Source organism: Biomphalaria glabrata, chromosome 1, assembly GCF_947242115.1.
Source record: "Biomphalaria glabrata chromosome 1, xgBioGlab47.1, whole genome shotgun sequence".
NCBI classification, from domain to species: domain Eukaryota; kingdom Metazoa; phylum Mollusca; class Gastropoda; family Planorbidae; genus Biomphalaria; species Biomphalaria glabrata.
The window spans coordinates 18,394,251-18,413,454 of NC_074711.1; the positions used below are offsets into that span (position 1 = coordinate 18,394,251).

Here is a 19,204-nt window from a genome sequence, read left to right on the forward strand (position 1 = left end):
GTAGGTTTTGTACATTAGGACATTGATACAATAATAAAAGTCTTTCTGTCTCTTGTTTATCTTTTGTGATCTATCTATCTATCTATCTATCTATCTATCTATCTATCTATCTATATCTATAGATGTCTTCTCTTTTCTTACTTAATCTTAAAATCTTCAGATTAACTATTGATACAATTATATTTCACTTGAGGTAAACTAGAACACAAGTACATCCATTCTCAGCCCACACATAGATTAATTATAGTTCTCTCTCTCTCTCTCTCTTTCTCTCTCTTTCTTGCACATTATGGGACGCTGGTAAAAGAGTTCCATTATTCCGTCTTGAGTTCTTTAAAAATAAAATCTATATTATCTTTAACCTATTTTAATCCGAAGTCCTTTTCTTTCGCTTCATTTTAAACTTGTAACAAAGGTGAACGAAGCAAGAGATAATGTCATTGATTTGAACTATTAAACGAAGCTAATGTCTTGTGGTGAAGCTTTCAAAAAAATGTATTTGAATGAAGATGATTGTTGACACTGGGCATGTACTTTAACATAGAATGGACTATTGTTAATGTTTAGAAATTCCAATACAAATGTCCATATGTATATGTGTTCATGCTCTGCCAGTGAAATGTCCATATGTATATGTATTATTGCTATACCAGATAAATGTAACTTGATGTAAGCATGACGGACAAAAATCCCTGTTCTAGAGCATGGGCACCATTGACCTATCTTCACTGTTCTAGAACATGGACACCATTGACCTATCTTCACTGTTCTAGAACATGGGCACCATTGACCTATCTTCACTGTTCTAGAACATGGACACCATTGACCTATCTTCCCTGTTCTAGAACATGGGCACCATTGACCTATCTTCCCTGTTCTAGAACATGGGCACCATTGACCTATCTTCACTGTTCTAGAACATGGGCACCATTGACCTATCTTCCCTGTTCTAGAATATGGGCCCCATTGACCTATCTTCACTTCATTGAAGGTACTTATAAAGATAGGTTACCCTTTCATACCTTTCGAATTATGATGGACAGCTCATTTGTTTGTATAGCCGAGGATGTCATGTGACTGTCAGGGAGAGGTATGAATGAATGTTAGTTTGATATTTTGGTATGATTGTTATATCCCCTTGTTACGAATGCGAAGTGTTGCACGTGTATTGAACTGAGTGATTAAGTCTTCGTTGAATATGCGAGAGAATGTGTTAAGTCAGTAAGGTCTTGCTCCAGGTCCAGGAAGGTTGGACGTTTACTTCCTGGACTGGTATTTGTGCATTTATATATTTATAAGTTGATGGACTGGTATTTATGCGTTTATATATTCATAAGTTGATGGACTGGTGTTTTGTGTATTTAATAAGAGTGATATAATTGTGTGCTTTATTAAGTATTAAAGTATTATCGATATTCGTGAATATAAGGAGTTAGAGTTGATGTATATTAAGTGTTCGTATTTGAGTTAAGCAAGTATTGATGAATTCTGAGTAACCAAGAAAGTACCAAAAACCCCTAGTGAGCCACAGGAACGAAGTTAAGAAACACAACAAGACACAAGACAAGCAGAGCAGAGCAGCAGCAGTATATATATATATAATTAAGAACCCTGACAGTGACTAGGATAACGATCAACCGTCTTTATTTCCCCAAGATATATCAGGTAGAGCTACAGTTGAATGGATTCAAGGCGTCCTAGAAAGTCGTCTCAAAATTTCAGTGTTCACAAGGATTTAAACTCGAGACCCCCCAGGTTCGGAAATGAATGTTTACAACTATTGAATGCACACACTGAGGAGCGAAAGACGAGACAGTGTTTTCACCAGAAAACAAGACAGCTATTTGTTGAACTTTTTTATTGATGAATTCCACTTCACTTGATTTAACATGATGCTAACAACCACATTGAAATTGCATGCCTTTCAACTACTCTCTTAAAGGAGGGCAAATAATGGACATTAAACAAACAGAGATAAAAGGTAGAAGTCAGTCATTGTAAGGCACATAGTGCTATTAGAGCACTGCAAGGGGATATTACCATGTCACATAGGAATGACTATTGGCTATGTTTTTCTTTTGTATTAATTGAGTCAAAATTTCATTCATATATCTTCCGTTAATATAAAGTTACAAGACATCTTTATTACATTGGAATAACAAGTTACATTGCAACAGATTTCGTATCCAAAAAAAGAAAACAAAACAAAACAAAGCTTATCTAAGGGAAGGAGTTCTGCAGGTACAACTATATCTATCAATAATGTAGAAGTTATTTCCCTTATTCGATATCAAAATAATTAATTGACAAACTAGTTAACATTTTTTTTGTACCCTACAATATATAATTACGTTAAGTTTCAATTTGATCCGAGAATGGGTGTGGGAGAAACAATGTGTTTAATTATCTTAGTGGACGAAACCCTACATATTTATTCGTATCTGTTAATTCTGAAGGATTAATTTCCATTATTGGTCTCAAAGAAAATAATTAATTACCAGTAATTAAATAATGAATTTTTTTTTTAATTGATTCATGTTTTGTCTATGCCAATAAATAATTAAATAATTGCGCAAAGCTTCAACTCGATCCGATAATGGGTGTGAGAGAAATTCAAAACCGCGACCTATTGCGTAATCTATAATATAGAGTGTAGAAATCAAAACCGTTTGAAAAATCTTGATAGCATAGCATGAATGTTCATTGGGCACTAACTGGAACAGACATATATACGTAAAGTAGCCCCCAAAAGAAGGGTGAGGAATCTTTAAAAAAAAAAGTTGCCCAAGTCAATGAAGAGTATTACTATTGCATGGATCTTGGTCATATAGCCATGTTTACATGACACAGGGCCAAACGTAACGAAATCTAATGTTAAGAGCTACTCTTTGTAAAGATAGTCTTTTACTTTAACACCTGATAATACTAAATATAGTTCATTGATTTTATTATTTAATAACACTAACCTTCAAATTTGAGTTTCAAAAGCATTTTTAGATAAATTCGTTCCATATATCTGCGAATTTAGACGTCCTGGCGTAATTTATATCTTTATTCATCGCGCGCTGCGGTCGCACACAACTAACATGTGTTATGTAAACACACTATGATTGGACAGGCATTATGAGGCTCTCTAAGGGGAATATTAAATATACTAACAATAATTAATAAGCTTCTTGAGCCCTTGAATTCAGTATTCTAATGGTAGATCTGCATCTATTATATAAGTATCTAGACTGTAGATCTAGATCTAAATATATGTAGCTCTATAAGCAAATGTTTTTATTTTAAAAAATGGATTTAGGTCGATTGGCTATTTTGATAGCTCCATTCATACTATTTTCACATACACGAATTCGCTTTACTTATACATAACATTATTATTTTGTTTAATTGTTTCCAAAACACTCTCAGTGACTATATCAGTGATACGCAAATAAAGACCCGCGGGCCGCGGTAATATATCGCTAGTATATTGTTACGTATTTCTGATTTTCTGGCTAAATGTACTAGGCACACAAATAAAAGAAACTCTGCAAAGAACTTGACGACTCAACTTTCAGCTTTAAATAACTTTATTGAATTATAACTATAACAATTCGTCACTGTAACATGTAGCGTATACGTCTTACATCGACTGTATCGACTGTAACGGCTCAAGTCCACTCTCTTCTACTGTCTCGCACAGTAGAGAACAGTATCGACGACTGTACTGACTCTTTTCACATGAACATCTCTGGTTTATAAAGAGTCCCTAATCGCTTGTCTATTGTTGCAAAAACACTGCTAGTACCCTCTGGAACAACATGGGAGGAAACATCACATCCTGTTGTTGTTTATACATGTCGATCCCAGAGGATGCCTGCTGCAGTGTCATCTCGCCGAGGTCACACGTAGTGACCTCTAACTGTCACTGTTCATTTGTCACAATGCCCCCCTTCGTAAATCTGTTCGTCCTCTGGAACAACACGTGAGGCACGTCCCATCCTGTCTTTGTTTACATGCATAGATTCCAGATAACACTCGGTGCTGTGTCATCTCGCCGGGGTCACACATAGTGACCTCTACCTGTCACTGTTCATTCGTAACACTGCCCCCTTCTTAGATCTGTTCGTCCCGAACAGATTCTATTTCACCACGGTACTGATGGAGTCGGTCAACGTGGACAACCTTCAGCTTGGACCGTGGACTTTTCTGTATCCGGTAGACCACGTCGTTTATTCTTTTTACGACACGGTATGGACCTTCCCAGTCTCTTTGGAGTTTCGGGGATCTGCCTTTTCGTCTCTGTGGGTTATAGAGCCACACTAGATCATTCTCATGGAACCCCGACGTATTGGCCCGTTTGTCATACCTCGTTTTCATCAGGTCACTGTTGGTCTTGATGTTTCTGCGGGCCAATACATGAGCATTCTCCAATCGTCTTCGGAGATTGGTGACATATTCAGTTGAAGACACTGGCGTATCTCTCGGAATCCCAAATAACAGGTCACATGGTAGACGAAGCTCACGACCAAATAACATCTTCGCTGGGGTATATCCTGTGGTGCTATGAACGGATCCTCTGTATGACATGAGGAACATGGGGATATGGCTGTCCCAGTCGTCTTGTCGGTCATCAGTAACCTTAGACAGATGTTGTTCTAGGGTTCTGTTGAATCGCTCCACCATCCCATCAGATTGCGGGTGGAGAGCTGTCGTGTGAGTCTTTTCGATGCCAAGTGTCTTGCACATCTCCTGGAAAACTTTGGACTCGAAGTTCCTGCCCTGGTCAGAGTGCAACTCATTAGGTACACCAAAGCGACTGATCCAGTTATCCACGAGTGTTTCGGCCACTGTGATAGCTTCTTGATTTGGTATGGCATAAGCTTCTGGCCATTTGCTGAAATAGTCCATGACTACCAAGATGTATTTGTTTCCTTTCTTGGTTTCAGGAAATGGGCCTGCTACATCTATTGCGATCCTCTCGAAGGGAACACCAACATTATACTGTTGCAAAAGACCCCTAGTTTTGCGTCGAGGGCCTTTTGCTGCCGCACATATGTCGCACCTTCGACACCATTCCTCTACATCCTCTCTATATCTGAACCAGTAGAACCGCTGACGAACCTTTTCCAGAGTCTTATTGACACCAAGATGAGATCCGCTAGCGCCATTATGCATCTCTTTCAGTACTTCAGCAACTCTCACCTTGGGTAACATCAGCTGAAGGCGATTGGATGTTCCATCAGCAGATTCCCAAACTCTTTTGATGACACCATTGACTAACGTCAGCGAGTCCCACTGAGCCCAGTACGCCTTGGTGGCTACCCCCTTCTCAGAGATGTCTTTCCAATCTGGCCGTTGTCCATCTTCTTTCCATAGAAGAATGGGAGCCAGATCTTCATCTTGCATTTGGTCCTCTCGAATCCTTTTATCACACCAGGGTCCGGAAACATCTACTCCGAGCCGAAGACAATTGACAGCTACATCCTTTTCTTCAGCCCTCTTGCAGTGCTTACATTCTGCTTTGCAGGGTCGTCGAGACAGTGCATCAGCATTTTGGTGAATTTGCCCTTTTCGGTGCTTAGTTTCAAATTCATAGGTTTGAAGACGTTCGATCCACCTTGCCACCTGACCTTCAGGGCTCTTAAACGAAAGCAACCATTGCAGAGCTGCGTGATCTGACCTTAAGATAAATTTCTGCCCGTATAGGTACTTGTGGAAATGTTTTATTGCATCCACAGCAGCCAGCAATTCACGTCTCGTCACACAGTAGTTCCTTTCAGCTCTCGATAGGCCTCGACTGAAGTATGCGATGACTCGTTCAGTTCCATCCACCTTTTGGGACAAGACTGCGCCTATTCCAGTGTTGCTTGCATCTGTGTCGAGTATGAATGTCTTCCCTGGAATGGGGTAGGCCAATACTGGTGATGAGGATAGTGTGTTTTTCAGCCTCTCGAAAGCTTCTTGACATTCAGATGTCCAAATAAATGGCCTCTTTTGCTCTGTCAGTTGATGAAGGACCTTACAGATGTTTGAGAAATTTGGCACGAAACGTCGGTAGTATGTACAGAGTCCCAAGAAACTTCTCAGCTCATGGATATTACTTGGCGTAGGCCATCGTTTCACTGCCTCAACTTTGTCAGGGTCAGTGCTGACTCCGTCATTTGACACAATGTGACCAAGGTACTTAACGTTTTTCCTGAATAAGGAACACTTCTTTGGGCTGAGTCTCATTCCCGCACTTCTTATCCGTTGAAATACTTCCTTCAGATTTGCAAGGTGCTCTTCAAACGTTTTGCCAATGACAATAATGTCATCAAGGTAAACAAGGCATGTAGTCCAATGAAGTCCTCGTAAAACCCTCTCCATCAATCGTTCAAAGGTGGCTGGTGCGTTGCAGAGACCGAATGGCATCACAGTAAATTGCCAGAGGCCATTGCCAGCAGAGAAGGCGGTTTTCTCTCTATCATTGGGATGCATTTCAACTTGCCAATACCCACTCTTTAGGTCGAGAGTAGAAAATACCTGGGACCCTGCAAGCGTGTCCAAAGTATCGTCGATTCTAGGAAGTGGATAACTATCTTTATGTGTGACTTCATTCAGAGCTCTGTAATCTACACAAAATCGCATAGATCCATCCTTCTTCTTTACTAAGACAATAGGCGAACACCAAGGACTATTTGAGGGCTCAATGATTCCTTGCTGCGTCATGCCCTCTATCATGTCCATAGCTTCTTGTTGCTTTGCTAGCGGCAAGCGACGTGGTGGCTGTCGAATCGGTCTGGTGTTTCCAGTGTCTATTCGATGTTGTACCATGTTTGTCCGTCCGCAGTCTGTTTCATCAGATGGCAGAATATCTTCAAACTCAATGATCAACTGTTCCGCTTTGCTGAACTGCTCATCTGATAAATTCACTTTCATTTCTGTCAGGAGCTTGGTAATTTGTGGATTGAAAGGTTTGGTGGAATTAACGATCGTGATATCATTATTACAGTTTCTTATCAGGTCAAGAGTATTACATATTGCGATGGGGCTGTCTTTCTCTAGATGTCTCTCCTGTAGGCCGAGGTTCATGATTCTGACGGGCACCTTTTGATCTTTTCCGACAAGGACCAATGTTTTTCCTACTGCCATTCCGCTGTTGTCATTTTCAATGCCTTCCACTATCGCCGTCATCGTTGCAGTTTGACCATGCTCTAACTTTCCCCAGATAATTGCTTCAGACTGAGCTGGCAAACTTGTATCTTCTGTTAAAAGGATTCTTCTTATTTGACCATTCTCTTCATCTTCATCCCCGAGCAAGGGAATCTCAACATCACCACATTTCAAAGTACCACCTCCGATGTTCAGAGAGAATTCACATTTCTGCATAAAATCGAGCCCAATAATACAGTCATCTGTAATGTTAGCGATCAGAAATTCATGTATAAATGACTGATGCCCGAGCTCAAAGTTTATATTTGTCAGTCCATGTATAGGCATCATCTCTCCACTGGCCGTCTTCAAGGAGTAAGAGTTCACTCTCTTGATTTCGTTCTTTTTGACAATGTCTGGACGAATGACTGAACGTGAGGCACCAGTATCTAGAAGAAAACGGTAATTTCGAGATCCAATTCTACCATTGATGTACAGACTTTTATTCTTCCCTAACACAGCGACTGGAATTATAGTTGCAGGGGCTGTCATGTTCTTGATCGCCGATTTTTGCCCCATAAAACCGGCGAAAGTTAGTTTTCCCTGGTAGACATGAGCACCTGACCTTGCATCTGTCTCCGGTCTGTGCTGATACTCTGTTTGTCGGGGAAATCTTCTCGTGCAGTTCCTTTGTAGATGGCCAGGTTCTCCACAATTCCAACAACGTACACTGGTTCTATTCTGTCCTTCTTGCTTCTCATTTGGTCTGCGTTCTTCTAGAACTTCAGTTACCCTTCTGAGAAGTTGTGTAAGATCTTCTTCTTGGACTTCCAGCATACGCCCATGATGGATATTCTTAGAGGCGTCTTTGGCGGCTTCATAGGAGAGGGCGTAGACCAGAGCTTCGCTGGATTTGCGCTTACCACTGATTCTTATTGCCTTCTTCAGTTCTGGATCTCGAATAGCATCAATGAATGCATCAGTGATAATGACGTCCAGAAAGTCTTGTGCTGCTGTTGGATATGCCAAATGAGCAAGACGTTCTATGTCCGCCTCTAGCTCTTGCAAGGTTTCACCGGAGCGTTGTTGTCGGGTTTTCAACTGAACTCTATAAACTTCTTGTAAATGTTCGTCTCCGTAACGGAGCTCCATAGCCTTAACAATGGCAGCGTAATCTTGTTGATTTGTTATTGACTGAAACAGTTCTGCTGCCTTCCCTCTTAAAGCTAACACCAGAGCAGTCGCTTTCTCTTCTTCAGTGTTCCAGTTATTAACCTTGGCCGCTGCCTCAAACTGTCTTTTGTAAACAGTCCATGAGATGGATCCATCAAACACAGGCGGCTTTATCTTCCCAGAGATTTCGGGCACTAATGTTTTTGTTCTAGTACCCCGTTCCTTACTCAGTTGTTCTTGGACATGAGTCCTTATCTCTTCCATTTCTTTTTCCACAGTGTTGACTCTCTGGTCAATCTTCTCGTTCATAGAGCTCATCTGTTCATTTACTTTTTCATTCATGGCGTTTATTTTCTTGAGGCTCTCCTTCATTAAGTCCATCTGGCCCTGCATGTTACTCAGGATCTCTGTCATATCTGGGTTTAATTCAAATAAGTATTCATCTGGATCTTGATCTTCCTCAATAAGGGCCTGTCTTAGGCGTTCTGTTAGTGTTTCTTTGTTACCATTGAGCTGCAGACCTCTCTCACGAAGTTCTTGCCTTAATTCTTTGACCAACAGTTGGTTAAGTAGTTTCCTCGAAGACATTTCAGCCAGAAAACATCCCACTTCTGACACCAATTGTTACGTATTTCTGATTTTCTGGCTAAATGTACTAGGCACACAAATAAAAGAAACTCTGCAAAGAACTTGACGACTCAACTTTCAGCTTTAAATAACTTTATTGAATTATAACTATAACAATTCGTCACTGTAACATGTAGCGTATACGTCTTACATCGACTGTATCGACTGTAACGGCTCAAGTCCACTCTCTTCTACTGTCTCGCACAGTAGAGAACAGTATCGACGACTGTACTGACTCTTTTCACATGAACATCTCTGGTTTATAAAGAGTCCCTAATCGCTTGTCTATTGTTGCAAAAACACTGCTAGTACCCTCTGGAACAACATGGGAGGAAACATCACATCCTGTTGTTGTTTATACATGTCGATCCCAGAGGATGCCTGCTGCAGTGTCATCTCGCCGAGGTCACACGTAGTGACCTCTAACTGTCACTGTTCATTTGTCACAATGCCCCCCTTCGTAAATCTGTTCGTCCTCTGGAACAACACGTGAGGCACGTCCCATCCTGTCTTTGTTTACATGCATAGATTCCAGATAACACTCGGTGCTGTGTCATCTCGCCGGGGTCACACATAGTGACCTCTACCTGTCACTGTTCATTCGTAACAATATTATAAAACAAAAAAAAAGGTTTGAAACTATTTTGTGATTCGAATGTTCGATATAAAAAGCAACATGTAACCGAGGCCATTTATGGCTTTTTTTTTAATTGGGTCATAAATGCATTAAACAAATTAAAAATACTATCTTTATGTTTTGTGCTGATGAGGGGCTCCAAACAGTATCATCACACCTCGTCACTATTGTCAAAATAAACCATTTTCAAAACTAATTTAACTTAAAAGTGTTTTTCTTGTGTCTCCTGGGCTGGATAAAATGTCTAATCTGACAAAGTAATATTGATTAGCCTTGAATTTATAAAAATCTTTGGCCTAATTGATTTTTTTTTCTTTCCATATTCTGGACAAATCGGACAAAAATATAAAGATGTATTTATAACTTCAATTTATGCTGGTACAATGGCCGTCTCGGTAGGGAGAGAAAGAGAGAAAAAGAGAGAGAGAGAGAGAAAGAGAGAATTAAAAGCCATCTGAAATGAATGTGTTTATAGGACTGGACCTCAGAAACACTATATTGCGCAATCAGACTGTCTCTGGGGAAGTTACTGGATTTGAATGTTATAAGGGTATTTGCAAGAGTTCAATATGGAGACATAAGTCATAAACATATAATTGTATTCTTTGCTCAGTACATACGAACCTACGCAGAGAGAGAGAGAGAGAGAGAGATTAGGGGAGATATGATGTTGAAAAAAAGTTAATATGAAACCCAGGGTCACAACCTTAATTATAGTACAAATTACGCTACTTCAACAAAAAAATGTGTGTATCTTATCGTGTATTTGAAGAAGAAACTAAAGCTCCACCAAGTCAATGGTTTTCCAGGATTCAGGCAACCCGTTCAATACTCTAACGGCACTAGAGAAAAAGGAGTACTTGCCCGACATTGTCTTGGCATTTAGAATACGAAATGAGACTTTATGAATATTTTTTTATTTGTAAATTTGTGTTTATTGTTTTATTTGTTATTACAACTTTACATTCTAGTCTTCTATTCTAGAGAGTCTCTAGGGCTAGTGAAGACCTACCAGAAATTAAGGGTTCCGACACTGTCACTTCAGGTACCAACTTTCACGTAGACTTTAGAATCCCGTAGCGTTATTTACAAAATTAATTTAGACGTAAATTATTTATTTTAAAAAAATATTCATTTATTATCTTACAACTTTGTGAATAATTTTTTTTAAATTCTAAATGTAACCGAAAGAAAGGACAAGAAAGAAATGTTTATAATTGTGAGCCCCCCCCCCCCCCCCCCCCAACCAAAACAAAATTATCAAAAAAATGTAATAATGCAAGTTGCATTTTGTATTCTATGGCTTTTATTTTCCGGTAACAGAATTTAAATCCTAGCGAAGTCCAAACACCGTATTCCTTTTTGTGACGAGAGCATTAAGTTGACTCAGCATAAACGCTGCAGACTTGATAGAACTGTTGACCAAACAGATGAGGAAAACATTGCACACTAGGAATGTCTTTCTGAAATATCTTCTGACGTCATGTTTGTTTTTGTGACCATGTGTAACTTGAAGAGGAGTATTGATTTTAGGTGTAAAATAAGTTAACACTTGAAAGTCAGTCAGATTCAACTTGTTTCACTGATCTGTAAGATGTAACATAAACCTAGGACACAAAATCAGATAAATTTGGTAGTGACCAAATTGTCTATCAAATCAAAGGAAGATTTAAACAGAAATAACTTTATTTTCATTGAAGATTTGGAGATATAATTTGAACATTTTGATCATATTATTGCCTTTTATTTTTTGTCAAAGTTGTATTGTTTCTGTAAAATTTTAACTTTGATTTTGGTAAATTAAACTTTTCTTTCTAAAGTATAAAAGAGATGTAGTATATCTCAATACTTTAAACTAGAAAAACAGTTGTAATACTTATTAAAATAGGCAATACTTCCTTTATACGGCTTAGAGAACGATTGTTTTTCTCTTGATGAATTTTAAATAAAAAATCAATGGAACATTTTTTTACCCCGCCCCATGCCTATTCCCCGAGAAAGAATCTCCTGGTTAAGTGAATGTCTAGATCTACTACACTTAAGAATGATTCGTTGATAGGCCTTTAGATCTAGACCTAGAAGACAATGCGCAAAATTTTCCTGAACATTAGTTTATTAAACTCTTCAAGGAATGCGAAACAGTCCGTTCAAGAGATATATTTTCTAGTTTCTAGCCAACTTGCAAAAATCATAAAGGTCGAACTTGAGTTTTCTCAGTGTGATCAACAAGCTACTTATTCTTTTCTCGGCGATATACATCAACTATTAAATTTCTAGGGAAATGATCAGAGCCGTTTTGGAGCAACGCGTCCACCCACTCAGATATTAGAAGTTTACACGAAGTTACGAATTGAATAGAGGCATTGTGAAACACTAACACAAAAAGGGTTCAGTAAAAAGAAGTCAAAAATGGTATGTTACATGTCAAGACACTAGTAAAAATTTACTTTCACATGACTTATATATGACTCACATATGATTGAATGTACACAAATCTTTACTACGTGATTGAAACCTTTCAGTTAAGTCTCAACATTACAAGATAAAATCGTTTAAACTCAATTTTTCCAGATCACTTCATTGAAATTTATACAAACAAACAAGAATGCACAAAATCTTTTACTGAATGATTGAGCCCCACGGAAAGTCACGGAAATTTACGAGAATCACCGATGGCATCATGTTGATTTATCTCCAGGGAGAAGTTTTGTAACGTTCAGTAATTACGATTTGAAGCCATTCACTTTCATGTCTGACTTTCAGACAAGAATTCATGATGAAATCAAAGTCGAACTAATCCCCAGAAAATGTGGAATTCCTTATCAAGATCTCACGAGTAAATCCTGAGTTTAGCTTTTATCTTTTCCATCTCATCGTCTGCTTCTTTTCATTCCTTTAGTCTCTCATTTGGTGTTTTTTTGTTTTTCTTTATCTAAGACTTCTTCTTGGTCTCTCTTTCTCTCTCTCTCTCTCTCTCTCTCTCTCTCTCTCTCTCTCTGTGTATCTCTCTCTCTCCATCTTTAAAAATTTTCAATCACATGAGTTCTATTTGTCTTTATTATCTTTCAGTGAGTTCTCAATTTTTTTCAATTACTGACTCTGGGTTTTTCTTAATTATCCTAAATCTAATAGTGAGTCAGCATACAAGTTACAAAAACTTAATTTTAACCACTAACATTCACACACACACACACAATGTTTACTATGTAGTTACCGACATAATAACATTTTGAGAATGTTGTAATGAAACGCTTTGTGATTAATTACTTTAACTTTTTTGCTTCAACGACCTTGCGAACTATAAGGCAGATGATGTATAGATCCCTGGTTTCTGTGGTTCACGGTTGATGAGGCTGTCCCTCACTAATGCCAAGTACCCATTAGAGTTGGCTGGACTTAGGGCTGGACTTAGGGGCGACATAAAAGTCAAAAAATTCAAAATCCCAGTCTTCACCCGAGACCTCTCAGTTTTGAAGTCAAGCGCGTTACCACTCTGCCACCATGACACCATATATATAACTGTGTAAAACCAGGTTTGAACTACTTGAATTAAGCTACCACAAATACGACTGGGAAATTAATACGCCTCAATTTCTACAGATATGAATAAAAGTGTTGAAATAATTATATAGGAAGTCGCCCCATTTTTAGAACCAAGCCTCCAAAATGAGTGTATCGAGGCCTTCAATGCGTGAACCAAAGGTTTCAAGTTGAATAGAGGCACGAAGAGGCGCGAGACACTTCGAGAATTAATTTGGAGTTGCTCTAAAAAGCAGCAACATTTATAGAATGTTTGGCGATAGGCTATTTTATTGGTTGAAAAGTAGCGTGTCGATTGTACGGGGAACCTTTCCACTTGCTTTCACACACACACACCTCGTGCACCGCACACACACACACACACACTAGTTGAACTACTATTTTCTGTCATTACCCCTGGTTGGCCAGTTTCCTCAATGTATTTCTGGACGAGTGGACGACTCCTTTAATGATCAATAAATGTGACCAAGCAGATGGGACGCCTTGATGACCATGGCACTGAATGGTCTTAGTGTGTGAACGAAAGGAGACAGAGCTGAGACAGAGCATGTGAGGTTATTGCTTTATCTAAAAGTGTATTCCAAATGAGGAAGTTAATAATAAAATCTATTTAATTAACGTTAAAGTAAGATCAGAAAGTAACTAAAATAGCCAGGAAAACCAGTGACTTGGCAGAATTTAAGTCATTGGTTAATATGCATGACTAAATGCATGACGCGTAGGACGTAATCATCTTCTTTTTTGAAGTAACGTCTGTATTATATAAGATAAGATAAGATATTAAAATGAATAAAGTAACTTATTTGTGAAAGTTTTATATTCCTTTGCTTTGTGTCCGAGCCATAGAAACTACAGCAGAGCAAAAGTTAAAGACTAGATAGAAATATTTCAATAAAAAAATAAATTGGAGGGGAAAGACAATGTTCGTTTGTTTGTAAAATGTTAAGCATGTTTCGGATGTTCCTTCAGATTTGAAGATAATCTACTTCCTAATCCAAACCTTCCGCAGGACGACAGGGGATGACAGCGAGCAGGGTATGAATCCGGGACCATCAAGACGACCCAATGACAGTTTTGCGAGCATACCTCGTGACCATGCAGCGGATGAGAGAGAGAAGAGAAAAGAGAAGGAAGAGAAAGAAAAAGGAAGACTAGCAACAAATGATGAAAATACAAAAAAAAGTGAAATTAATGTTCGTGAGATCTTTCCATAAAGAATACAAACTCAAGGACATATTTAATGAACGATTTCATGTCTGAGACAACAAGTTGAAAATGTTATGAACGATTTCATGTCTGAGACAACAAGTTGAAAATGTTATGAACGATTTCATGTCTGAGACAACAAGTTGAAAATGTTATGAACGATTTCATGTCTGAGACAACAAGTTGAAAATGTTATGAACAATTTCATGTCTGAGACAACAAGTTGAAAATGTTATGAACGATTTCATGTCTGAGACAACAAGTTGAAAATGTTATGAACGATTTTATGTCTGAGACAACAAGTTGAAAATGTTCATGTCTGAGACAACAAGTTGAAAATGTTCATCTCTGAGACAACAAGTTGAAAATGTTCATGTCTGAGACAAGTTGAAAATGTTCATCTCTGAGACAACAAGTTGAAAATGTTCATGTCTGAGACAACAAGTTGAAAATGTTCATGTATTTCCTGATCGCTCATCTCACGACCTCACTGCTGCTATTAACGGTAATGGCGCGAAATGACGGCTGCCATATTTAAACACTCTGTTGAAATAGTGCAATGCCAAGTGATGAAGGTCGTTGCTGAGACGATCATGTAAAACGCAGGTCTTGGGAAAGTGTCATAAGCGGATCCGACAGGATTCGTAAAAGTAGATCTATATATATACCATACCACATGTAAACTTGGAGGCGCGGTGGCTGAGTGGTAAAGAGCTTGGCTTCCGAACCAAGGGATCCCGGTATCAAATTCTGGTGACGACTGGTATTTTTCATTTCGTGATCTTTAGGGCGCCTCTTTGTCCACCCAGCTCTAATGGGCGCCTCTGAGTCCACCCAGCTCTAATGGGCGCCTCTTTGTCCACCCAGCTCTAATGGGCGCCTCTGAGTCCACCCAGCTCTAATGGGTACCTCTGAGTCCTCCCAGCTCTAATGGGCGCCTCTGAGTCCACCCAGCTCTAATGGGCGCCTCTGAGTCCACCCAGCTCTAATGGGCGCCTCTTTGTCCACCCAGCTCTAATGGGCGCCTCTTTGTCCACCCAGCTCTAATGGGCGCCTCTTTGTCCACCCAGCTCTAATGGGCGCCTCTGAGTCCACCCAGCTCTAATGGGCGCCTCTGAGTCCACCCAGCTCTAATGGGCGCCTCTGAGTCCACCCAGCTCTAATGGGCGCCTCTGAGTCCACACAGCTCTAATGGGCGCCTCTGAGTCCACCCAGCTCTAATGGGCGCCTCTGAGTCCACCCAGCTCTAATGTGTACTTGACGTCAGTTGAGGAAAATGAAAGACGGTTGAATGGTGTGATACATGATATAGTCGCTAACCGTTGGCCACAGACACAGATGACCTTTACATCATCTGCTCAATAGATCGCAATGTCTGAAAGGGAAACTTTACATGCGAGGAAGTTTAACATATTTGTTTTTCGTTATAGTAGATTTTAAATGTTCAGAACACGAAAGAAATGATAATAGATTTTAGGAAACATAAAGGCGGCCATCTTGCAGACATTCAGATAAATAACCAAACCGTAGACCTAGTGCAAGATATATTAATATCTAGGTACAGCCATCAACAACAAACTGAAATGGAGTGAACACTGTCAAAACCTTTACTCAAAAATTCACGTCTTTTCTATCTTAGAAAACTAAGGAAGTTTAATATCGACTAAACAATAATTAAACTTTTTTATACAGCAACTATCAGCAGTCTAATTAACTCTGCCATCACCTGCTGGTATGGTAATACTTCACTTGCACAAAGACTTAGACTAAATAGACTAATTAAGAAAGCATCGTAAATCACTCGAACACAGCTACCATCTCTTGAAGAGCTTTTCTATGAAACATGCCTTTCCAAAACACGATTCTTAAAAATAACCTTCACCCATTAAACCACTGTGACATAAGATCTGAACGAAGTGGTCGTCTCCTTTCCATTTGAACTAAAACAGAAAAATTTATAAACTCCTTCCTCCCTCTGTCGGTCAGAGTGTTACAAGATCATCTGTCATCATCGAGAAGTTCATAGAAGTTTAATTCATAAAGCGCTGGTTGTGAGTGTGTATGTGTTTCGTGTGTGAATATTGTTCGTATTTGCATCTATAATGTTATTGTTACAGTAGTTACGCTGAGGTTGTCAATTGTAGTCAAACTGATTTTCCATTTGATGGGATCAATAAAAATTATCTTATCTTAATTTGTATTACAATATGCAACTGAGGCCTGGGTATACTTGTCAAAGTGTCTCAACGGACGGGGACTCCTAAGGCAAGGAGCGGGGGTTGATTACCTTACCCACTCCGAAATGTCCGCCTTAGATCGTTGAACCTGTCATCGAAATTAGTCTCAACTCATTGTATGTGATAAAAACACACAAAATAAATATTTAAAAAATCAGTATTAAAAACATAAATGAAAAAAAATAAAGAGCAGTGACTGCGCGGTACATATTGTTTGTTTGTTCATATATCCAGTGTTACATAATGGCCTAAATCTTATGCAGCTCTTACAAAAAAAAAAACAGGTCAATTTTTATCTTTACAAGCTGCAAATGTTGTTATCATTTCTTACACTGGATAACGAGAGCTTCTTATCACCGCACGTATTGTTTTATAATACAATCCTCTGAAATTATCTGAAGAGACAATTAAGACTGTTATAAACCAAGTATTTGTCAATCTCTAACGCAGCACACTATGAATCAACAAAGAGCTCTAAAAATAACGAATGAACCCTTGAAATACCATCAGAAATATCTCACACCCACTCGTTTTCATTAAGATGTGATATCGAATAAGTTGATAATCTTCTCTTTATCCTAAGCCTACACATTTGCCTCGGAGAGTGACGTCATTCCCACCAGTGGATGTATCATTACGCGGTGTGTTGTCGATTACGCACCGAAAGAAAAATGACAAACATACAAAGCTTCACGTTTCGCCTTGCATAGACGAGCAACTTCTTGGTGGAGGCTATTATTTTCCAACACACAATTACAGGACTTAGAATACTTTCTTGTAACTGAATAGCCCGATGGCGCTGCCCAACATAATGGGGGGAAAGTGTTCCTTCTAGAATTAGCTTTGCGAACGTTCAACTATTTGTTTAGCGGTTGCTTCAATTATTTTTCTTTAAACTTATATAATTTCGTACATTATTTCCAAAAAAAGGTCTGTCGCTAGTCTAGTGGTGGCGGGGAGCGATTGATCTAACGATTTCAGGGCGCCAATATTTTTACCCAGAGTTCAATTGTTGTCACGAGTTCACTCACACGAAAGCTATTTTTAGAAATCTACATCAACTAGTGAGGAAATTAAAGGCGAAAAGAAGAAAAAGTCAATATTACAAAACATTTCTAAATTATGTTGAGTAGTATTGACTAATATTGTATTGATGAGTGACTGGAAAAAAACGGGTCTTCAGGTTCTAGAGACTAACTATTCCAGAAAATTTTAAAACACCACACAAGAGTAATAATATATTAACCAAAGAAGTATTTATTTGTAAGCCAGACAATATCTAAAAACTTAAAACATGTGTACTTCAACTGTCACAAAATTCGTAACAAAAATGTTTTCATTACAACACTTTTATTCAACTCTTATCTAAAATCTAAAACCTGGGTTCAAAATCCTAGGTGGACACAGATCTCAACAATGACTCCAAAGATTTACCTAGAAATTGGACAGCCTATGTATATTGTTGGGAAAAGAAATAGTATCTCGTTGGCCAACTGGGAAAATTTTAGTTTGATCGTAATAATTTTTCAAAGTATAAAAAATGTTCTATTTAAAAAAAAACAAAAACCAATAGCATTCATTAGGTTATTAGGAGCAAAACGATCGCTCCTAAAGTTGTGTGAAAGAGGTTTTGTATTTTTCAAAAAGTATTTTTAATGTTTTTTGTTGTTGTTTGATAAGTCAAAAACTTACATAATTTGTATTTGAACTGTGCTCTATTTCTGTCACAAAATATGTGCTATTAATATTTCTGTTGTTCATTTAGTCACACTTTCCTATCGTTACACTATCGTAACTACGTTGTAATTTCAATGTAAAATTGATAATAAAATACCAAACTTGCTAAATATGTTTTCGCCTTGTTTTAAAATTCATTTATATAAATGACACGTGACAAGGGTCTAAATTTCATTGTTCAAATCCAATGTATTTCTGGAAAGAAAACGGGTGAAAGATATCAGAATAATCTTAAATATTATGTTCAAAAAATTGTCAAGATGAAGACATGATGCATCAAGAGCTGTTTTAAGAAGGATCGAGAAAGGAAACGTTTTAATTTGGTGAACTCTTGAACTCTTGATCTCATTTGAACACGCCATTCATTTCACAATCAAAAGGATGAACGACAAAATGATGATAAAGTGTTGATAGCTATGGGATGTGATGTGATGATGTTGTGGTCAAATATCAATGGGGTAGGATGGTCGTGTAATACGTCTACGTGCATTGATGTCAAAGTGATGTCATAACTCTTGGAAGCAATGAAAATGGGACGTCATGGAAAGTCAATGTGGGTTGATGTCGATTTGATGTAATGTCAATTTTAATTTGATGACAATGTTGAATGACATCTAGAATATTTTAAATGACATTTGCAAGTAAAAAGCATAATTTAAAAAATAATTTTGAGCCAGTTTAAAAAAAAAAAAACAACATTCGAACTAGGCAAACCTTTTTCAGTTAAAAGAAATTACGAAGATTGTGGATATGGGAGTCTCACTTCATGACTAAGTGGTAGATATATGGTACATAATATGTAATAGACACATGGTAGCATGGCTGGCATTAGGCATAGGCAAACTAGGCAGCCGCATAGAGCCTCCGATTGGTGGGGGCCTCGAACAGGACAAATAACATTAAGATATAGATTATTTTGAGGTAGATA

At 38.4% G+C, this 19,204-nt stretch overlaps 1 protein-coding gene across 1 annotated transcript in view; it reads right to left on the minus strand.

Annotated features, from left to right (window-relative positions):
* LOC106058117 (uncharacterized) overlaps window positions 1–19,204 on the minus strand; it is a 113,419-nt gene that overhangs the window by 90,953 nt on the left and 3,262 nt on the right. The gene's annotated exons all lie outside the window — the stretch shown is intronic.